This window comes from Loxodonta africana, chromosome 8, assembly GCF_030014295.1.
Source record: "Loxodonta africana isolate mLoxAfr1 chromosome 8, mLoxAfr1.hap2, whole genome shotgun sequence".
Classification (NCBI taxonomy): Eukaryota; Metazoa; Chordata; class Mammalia; order Proboscidea; family Elephantidae; genus Loxodonta; species Loxodonta africana.
Window position 1 is genome coordinate 54,369,420 of NC_087349.1, and position 8,826 is coordinate 54,378,245.

The window sequence follows — 8,826 nt, forward strand, 5'->3', positions numbered from 1 at the left end:
GTTCCTATCACCAAGGCCGTGTTTTTCAAATAGCAATCCTTCATTTCCAACTTTCGAATTCCAATCACCAGTAATTATCAGTGCATCATGACTGCACATTTCATGAATTTCAGACTTCATCTTTGGCCTTAGTGGTTGGTGCATAAATTTGAATAGTGTATTAACTGGTCTTCCTTATAGGAATATGGATATTATCCTATCACTGACAGCATTGTACTTCATGATTGATTTTGAAATGTTCTTTTTGATGATAAATATGACACCATCCCTCTTCAAGTAGTCATTCCTGGCATAGTAGACCATATGGCTGTCCTATTCAAAATGACCAGTACCAGTCAATTTCAGATCACTAATGCCTAGGATATCGATGTTTATGCATTCCATTTCATTTTTGACAATTTCTGATTTTCTTAGATTCATACTTCATACATTCCACGTTCCAATTATTAATGGATGTTTGCAGCTGTTTCTTCTCATTTAAAGTCATGCCACATCAGCAGATGAAGGCCCGAAGGGTTGACTCCATCCATGTCATTAAGGTTGACTCTACTTTGAAGAGGCAGCTCCTCCCATTTGTTTTTTGAGCGCCTTCCAACCGGAGGGGCTCATCTTCCGGCACTATATCAATGTTCCGCCGCTATTCATAAGGTTTTCACTGGCTAATTCTTTTTAGAAGTAGACTGCCAGGTCCTTCTTCCTAGTCTGTCTTAGTCTGGAACCTCAGCTGAAACCTGACTGCCATGGATGACCCTGCTGGTATTTGAATACCAGTGGCATAGCTTCCGGCATCACAGCAACACACAAGCTCCCACCATAAGAGAAACTGACAGAGGCATGGGGGAATGGTAGGTAGTTCAAATTCACCAACTACGAGTCAGAATTGACTTGAAGGCAATGAGTTTGTTACTTTTTTTTTTTTTTTTTATTGTTTTGGTACATACCCCATAGAATGGTTCATAGTAAAAGACTGATCATATACACATTTACATAAAAGGCTGGGGAATTCTTCTAGGTTGCAGGAAAATGAAGAAACAGCAACAATCAATTCAATGTGTGATGTTTGAACGGGCTGTGGCTCAAAAACATATATATATATATATAAACAAACCAAACCTGTTGCCGTTGAGTCCATTCTGACTCATAGGAACCCTATATGACAAGGTAGAACTGCCCCCATAGGGTTTTCAAGGAACGAATGGTGGATTCAAACTGCTGAACTTTTGGTTAGCAGCTGAGCTCTTCATCACTCCTCCACCAGGGCTCCATATGTGTGTGTGTATGTGTGTGTGTGTGTGTGTGCGCGCGCATATACAGCTAAAAAAGACATTCTGTGGACAACTGGGGAATTTTAATGCGGACTTTATTTATGGGGTGGTATTATGAAAACAATTTTAACTTTCTTAGGCGTGATAAGGGTACTCTGTGAATAAACATCTTCATTCTTGTACTTCTTGCTCAAATATTTAGGGGTGAACCCTCTTGATACCTATAACTCATTTCTGAAGGATTTGGCCCCAAAACAAAAACAAACAAACAAACAAAAACACACACACACAACGAGACAAAGCAAATGTGGCAAAATGTTAAAACTTGTGAATCTCGGTTAAGGGATAAAGGGTAGTCACTGTACTGCTTTTCAACTTCTCTGTAGCTTAAATTTTTTAAATAAAAAGCCTGAGAAAAGTTTCTGAACAAATATGAATGATGTTAATTTGTATTCAGACAGGGTATTTGGTACAAGGTAGTCTATCATTTACTGTATACTCAGTGTTTATTTGAAAAGTTTAAAAATAAAATTATTAAACTAACAGAAACCTCTAACTTCAAAGATACAGCTAATTTTATTAAGTAACTTTATTTTGTAATTAAATGCTGAATTCATGGAGACACTAATAATTTTATAAGTGCTTAATACTCAAAACATTACTTAAAGTAATTGCCCTTGTGCTTTGCTACAGGGATAAATTATCTCTATACAACCTCATAAATAAAGGTTATAGGTCACACTCTATAAACTCCAAACAGGCCTAAGAGCCTATAACTGCCCATCTTATCATAACTATGAATTCGTTAAGAAGAAAACTTCAATAGGTTTGAAATTAATACATTCCTTGATTCCTAGGCAGATTCTGAGATTATTAAAAAAAAAAAATCAGATTAAATCCCATGACATTCTAGAACAACATTCTATTGGAATCTTGCCAGAGATAAAGCCTTTCATTACTCAGTAAAAATGTATCCACTCTCATTTTAATCACAAAGCAATACCTTTCTTCTTCAGTGTTATTGTCTTTCATCTAACTCAAAATGTTTTGCCAAAGACACTGTAATATTATCCATTATAAAGAAAAGAGAAAGGAGGTGCTGATGGGTTTACTCTGAGTTATACCCCCCAAGGACTGAAGCAGTGCCTAGAGAATTCAGCAATCGAAACCTTTCAGAAGTGGTGCAAGGTTACATTCACCCAAAAACAAAGACCATTGTGGGTTAGCGCTCATGTTTCAGTAAAATTTCTCTTATGTTTAGTTTTTTAAATAGGCAAACACCAATGAGTCTTTCATAAGGACATTGTTTTTCAAAAGTGGGATTTTAAACACTGATATGCAAACTGTGATAACTTTTAGTGTTTCGCTGCTGTCGAGGTACATATAAAGGAGAAAGACGTGTGGGAAAAGTGCACAGGAAAAAAAAGGTAGCAGTGTGCCTAGTAATCTCCAAATCAAAGTCGTCCACTTAGAAATGATCATTATGTTTCACGAACTGAAGATGAACAGAAACCTCCGAAGTGAATGGAAATCGTATGCTGAGCCATTTGAAACCTCTGGAATATAGGTCATCTGCAATTGTAAAGGGCTGTGCTTCTAAAGTTTCTTTGCAAATCGTTGTTTGCAACTCAGACGGAATTTCCCCCACAGAAGCCATATTATTCACGGTATCTTGGAGGTTAGGTTTCAGAGAAAGCCCAAGAATACTTCTTGCGCCCCAAATGGACTTAAAAGTGTGGTAAAACCTCCTACCTTTTCCTTTGCACCTAGAGCAAACACACAGTCCCTGGGAGGCTTTCGCATATTTTTATTGCTGGCAACAGTGAAAAGCCGAACCTGGAAAAAAAAAAAAAAAAAGGAACACCATGACCTGTAAACTGGTCACACCAGGGTCAGAGTGTGACTTTATGGCAGATATATCTGTGGTGAGATGGGGAGGTAATGACTGAGGCCCAGTTCCCACAAAGGCCTGGCCTCTTGGGTAATGGTTCTCACCTCACTGTGGGAGGGTTTGGCTAAGGAGAGCTCAAATACGTAGCTTAAAAGAGCCATGCTTGGGAGCCTGCTTGGTGTGTCCATTGCCCAGAGTCCGCATCCGGGGCACTCGGCGGAAGAGTGCTATCAACTACCACAGCTTCCTACTGAAACCATCATCCGCAATGCGGAAGACAAGGACCGCCCCCAGATTGCCCTCTGCCTCAACGACCACGAGCCCAAGGGTTCAAAATGCTCGAGCTCAAGGAGCGCATCGGGCGGGTGACAAGCCTTGACTGGGCCCTGAGAGCATCCTCATCGTGACCGGCGGCACAGACCTCAACACCTACGTGTGAACTGAAGAGTGGCTTGTGTGGAAGCCCATGCTCGTCATTCTGATGAACCCAGCCGCGGCCGAGTGCGCTGGGCCCTCCACGAGAACGAGTTCGCTGGGGTCAGCGGCTTCCAGGTCATCGCCCCATTGCTTGTTCGAGCAGGAGCTTGATGGTCAATGTACAAGCACATGAAGAAGTCCACCGTACTCAGCCTGGACTGGTGCCGTAACAACGTGCTCTTGGCCGCCCGCACCTGCAACTTCAAGTGCCAGATCTGCTCAGCCTACTTAGAAGAGGTGGAGAAGCGGCAGGCACCTACACCGTGGGCCTCCTAGTTGCCTTTTGGGCAGTTGATGTTCGAGTCCAGCAGTAGCTGCGGCTAGGTGCATGGCATCGGCTTCTCAGCCTGAGGAAGCCGTGTGGCCTGGGTCAGGCGTGACTGCAATGCCTGCCGGCCGATGCCAAGAAGATGGCCGTCCAGACCCTGGCCTCTGAAACGCTGCTGCTACTCACAGTGACCTTTATCACAGAAAACAGCCTGTAGCACCTGGACACGACTGTTTCTGGTTGCGGTTTACTTATCCTACGAAGGCGCTGCCCGACGCTGTGCTTAGGCTGGAGGCTGGATGCGCCCAAGCAGAGCTCACAGAGAGCATGACCCTCCACAAGCGCCTCCAGAACCTTGACGAGAAGGTGAACTCGGAGCGCGGGGCGGCCACGGGCACAGGCCTGGACCTGCTGCACAAGTACAGCTTCTGCTGGATCTCAGTGCTCAGGCGGAAAGTCCAGTTTCTAGCAGTTCTGCATGGACGGTGGCATGAGCATCTGGTAGATGAAGAGCTTGGTGTCAGTCGGCCTTGAAAGACCTCAAGATCAAATGACCTTGCTGTAAGTGTATGTTGCCCTCATCCCAGTTGTTGGGGGAGAGGGCAATGAGGTCTGGAAGCCAAAGGTCGCTTTGCTAAATGTTGTTAGGGTGCCAGCACGGCCCCGATGGGGGCTCCTTCCTCGGGAATGGAGGGGGGGAGTGTCGGAGGTGGGAGGCTTTTCTTACCTGTTGAAGGATCATGTGTCTTTTTCTTACAGGAATGCTTTCATTTATTGTAAAAAAAAAAAAAAAAAACGCTCTCAAAGCACAATGTTGTTAATGAACTGCTTCAAAACCTGAAGGTAATAAAAATGCCCTTGTGCACAGATAAAAAACAAACAGAAAAACAAAGCCAAGTACATGATATCGGTATCTCTACACTCTCCTCTTCCCAGTCCTTTATAATATTATGAGACTAGCTGGTTTTCTAATCTTTTTTTTTCTAAGTTGGTCAAGTGATCTTTTTTTTAATACCTTATTATCAATATAGTTATTAATCCATAATATATCAATAATCAATTAGTAACCATCAGTGATTACTATTAACTGGGACAGTGGTACTCAGACAACAAAACTATGCCGTAGAACTAGGGACAGGAGTATTTTCTGTCCACCTGCCAGTTATTAAGGAGAATCTGGCTAGACACATAAAAAATGGCATTCTGAGATTCAGTCACAATATGAATACCACAGCTCTAATATTTGCTGGCACCATGAAATATCTGTAATCCTTTCAAGAGTTTTTACAAATGTAAAACACTTGTTTGTCTAGTAATATGTTTTCCCAGATATGGTATGAGTTCCAGCCAAGTGAATGTTAATTACCAGCACAAGTCCCTCCACCAGACCCTTTGTGTGTTAGTGACATTTCCATCATAAACCAAAAAAACCCATTGCCATTGAGTCGATTTTGACTCATAGCGACCCTGTAGAACAGAGTAGAACTGTCCCATAGGGTTTCCAAGGAGCAGCTGGTAGATTTGAACTGCAGACCTTTTGGTCAGCAGCCAAGCTCTTAAACACTTCGCCACCAGGGCTCCAATACTTGTGTATGTGTGGTTCAAGAGGGTCAATACATAACACCTCACTGTTCCCTGCCTGAGCTCAAAAAACAAGGTACACAGAGGAATAGGAAGAAAGGAAATGAAAATGTCGGCTCTGTTGCTGGTGGAGCAGATGTAGATTATGGTTTAAGTGTGCAGCATCCTAATCCTCAGGTGTGGGTCTCCTAATCTGCACTGTGGAATTAAGCAGACCCATCTATTCAGTCATAGGCAGCTCAAGAACCACAGGCTTTGACCTGCAGGGTTATACCTCCAAGCATACCACATGGCCAGGACAGACCAGATCATTGCTCTTCCCTGGAGGGTGGATCCCAAATGAGAGGATTGAGAAAGGGGCTGACAAAACAAGCCCAGCTTCTACTCCCAAAGTCACTCCTTCGATCCTGGGAAGGCATAAATTGGGGGTAGGCAGAAGTCAGGGAGGTTACCCTAGTGGATATACCTCTACATGGAAGGATATAATCAGGATTGTGAACTACTATCTCACCAAACAAAAGCAATATGAATAGCATTCAATCAAGGAAATAGAGACAGATTATCAATGCATGAAAATTGCTGATCCTTCTCATTCAGAAAACATTTTCTGGGTATCTGCTTTATGATCAACACTACACTAGGATTTGAAATACAAAACACTTGACATTTAATCTCAAATAGTTTACATGCTATCACTATGCAGTGAATTCAATACAAATATTCAAGTGAGAAATTTTAAAAGTTTTGTGGGGGAAGGTTTCCAGATTATTATAAAGACAAAAAACTAGCAAGCATTGGTCTTGAAAGGATTGAGACTATAAAACATCTGATAAGAATGAAATTATTGAAGTTGTGAGGTAGCCAATACGAATGATAGTCTCCATAAAACTGTTTTACATGTGTCTGATGTTAGGTGTTCAAACCTTGGGCTCAGACTTTTTTAGCTCTGTGATCTTGGCTAAGGTCTGTAGATTCTCTAAGCCTCCTATCTGCAAAAAGAGGCTAAGGGCAGTACCTGATTTTTGTGATTATTATGGAAATTAAATGAAATAATGTCAGGAGGTAATTAATATGGAGGAAGGACTAGATAAATATTAGCTGTTTTATTATTTTCTCAGTCTTCATAATTGGTGTGTCCTTTGTAAAAAAAACAAAAAAAAATTTCAACAGTTTTTACCTGAAATCGGTGACTGGACTATTTGATTGCTGCATCTTGTTCAGCTTTTTTTTTTTTTTTTTAATTTTAGCTATTAAAGACTATAAATCCATGTTGTTGGCTTTAATAGAAGTTATATAATGAAGTTTTATCTGTACATCTATAGCTATATACAATGAAAGTGGGAATGATTTTGGTTGAGGGAGACTCTGTCAGCCTGCATAAGACACTTAGCCGTAGACAGATGGATTGGGAAGTTTTCTGATGAGCTACCATGAACAGGGCACTTTAAATACATGACAGTAAATATTTCAGGCTTTGTGTGCTACATACAGTTTGTTACTTTTTCTCGTCTTTGTCCTCCTCCTCCTCCCTTTTTTAAACAACCATTTACAAATGTAAAAACCATTACTAGTTTTGATTCTGAACCAAAAGGGACTGCTGGCTGGATTTGACCATGGGTTGTTTGTTGAGACCCATGATCTAAAGTACTTTTAGAATACGTTGCTATCAAATCCACTGTGCTTTTTGAACCAAGATTTGAGTAATGATGCCATCTGCAATTTTCAGGCACATTTAGAGAATATTCATGGAAGTGCCTAAGAATTGAAAATGGTTACAAATATGCATAATTACTCCAGAATCGTGAACACACAATGATTCAGGCTGTAGTATCACTACTAGCGCTAACATAAAGAACACCTAAAATAGAGACAGCTGTGCATGATTTACTTTACTTTTAGCCATAAAACTCAGTATCACGTGCCAAGAATCTGAATTATGAGGCAAGGAGTAAAAAGGAGCAGACTTCTAGTAATGAAGTGTCAACCCACAGAAGGAGAAAATGAATGCAAACATTACATACACTTGAATAAAGTCAATATTCAGTAACATAGGATGCAATTATTTATTCATAAATCTGTATATCAAAACAGATGCATAGTTATTTTTTTTTCAAAAACATGCATAATGAATCCTATTTTTATGTTGGAAACATCTTTTGTACCCTCAAAATATACATCTTTAAAATATAAGTTTTCACTACTTGAGATAGATTAAATTGCACTATGTTGATACATTATAAACATAGTTTATGTAGTTTGTGGTATTTCATTGATAATGTTTCTGGTTGTTCCAGTTAAACGTTTCTTAGCTCTTTTTAAAAAATTTTTTTTTATTGTTATTCTTTGGAAAACTCTTTTGAGAAAGCAATCATATGACACATGCATAATTCATCCATTTATGTATATTAAGAATTATAGGGCTTCAAATAGGAGTTTTTCCTAAAAGACTGTCTTTATCTTCACCTGAAAGCTTTAACAGTCATTATCAGCCATCTAACCCATGGAGTTAAAAAAAAATGTACTAGAAGAACCATTTCAAGACCAATTGACTTTATTGCCTGCATGCCAGTTTTGCAGAATTGTCTGGGAAATGAAGCAGAAGGAAGCTGCTGAGAAAGCACAGTAGGAATCCATCTAGAAATAAATGAATAGGACCTAAACCACATCATCAGTAAGCAATGCTGTGAAGAAGTATGCAGGAGAGACCATGTTTTAATTGAAAAATAAAATGGATACGCATCTGTGATTTATGAGAGAGAGTTTATATCGCATATACATAAATAACATGTGATATGTAATGTGTTATATTTATTGCAGTAAATGCTATCATAAAATATTTTGGATACGTATATATAAAAGCATAAAAATGAATACTAAAATATGGATATGAAGTGGGCTGTTTCCTGCCTGTGAAAAATTACTGATCATTTTAGTTCTGTTTTCCAATTTGTTTAATTGGAGACATTCATGTTATTGATAGTTAAGACATAATCAGTAACCAGAATTTAGTGTGTGGAACTCCCTGAATTAATGTTCTACCCAAGATTCCACGGGCAGCCATTGTCAGTCAGTTAGAGTATTACAAAGAAGGGGAGAAAACGTTCTAAGAGAAGAAATTCTGTATCCCATCCCCAAATATTCTGCAATTAAGAACCAAACCAAAAACCAAACTCAGTGCCGTCAAGTCGATTCCGACTCATAGTGACCCTGTAGGACAGAGTAGAACTGCCCCATAGAGTTTCCAAGGAGCTCCTGGCGGGTTTCGAAGTGCCAACCCTTGGGTTACCAGCTATAGCACTTAACCACTATGCCACCAGGGTTTCCGCAACTAAGAACAGTTATTT

The 8,826-nt window shown here is 40.0% G+C and overlaps 1 pseudogene; it reads left to right on the top strand.

Moving 5' to 3' along the window:
• The first annotated feature begins 3,195 nt into the window (after positions 1-3,195).
• Positions 3,196-4,455, top strand: LOC100675174 (actin-related protein 2/3 complex subunit 1B-like; annotated as a pseudogene).
• The last annotated feature ends 4,371 nt before the right edge of the window (positions 4,456-8,826 follow it).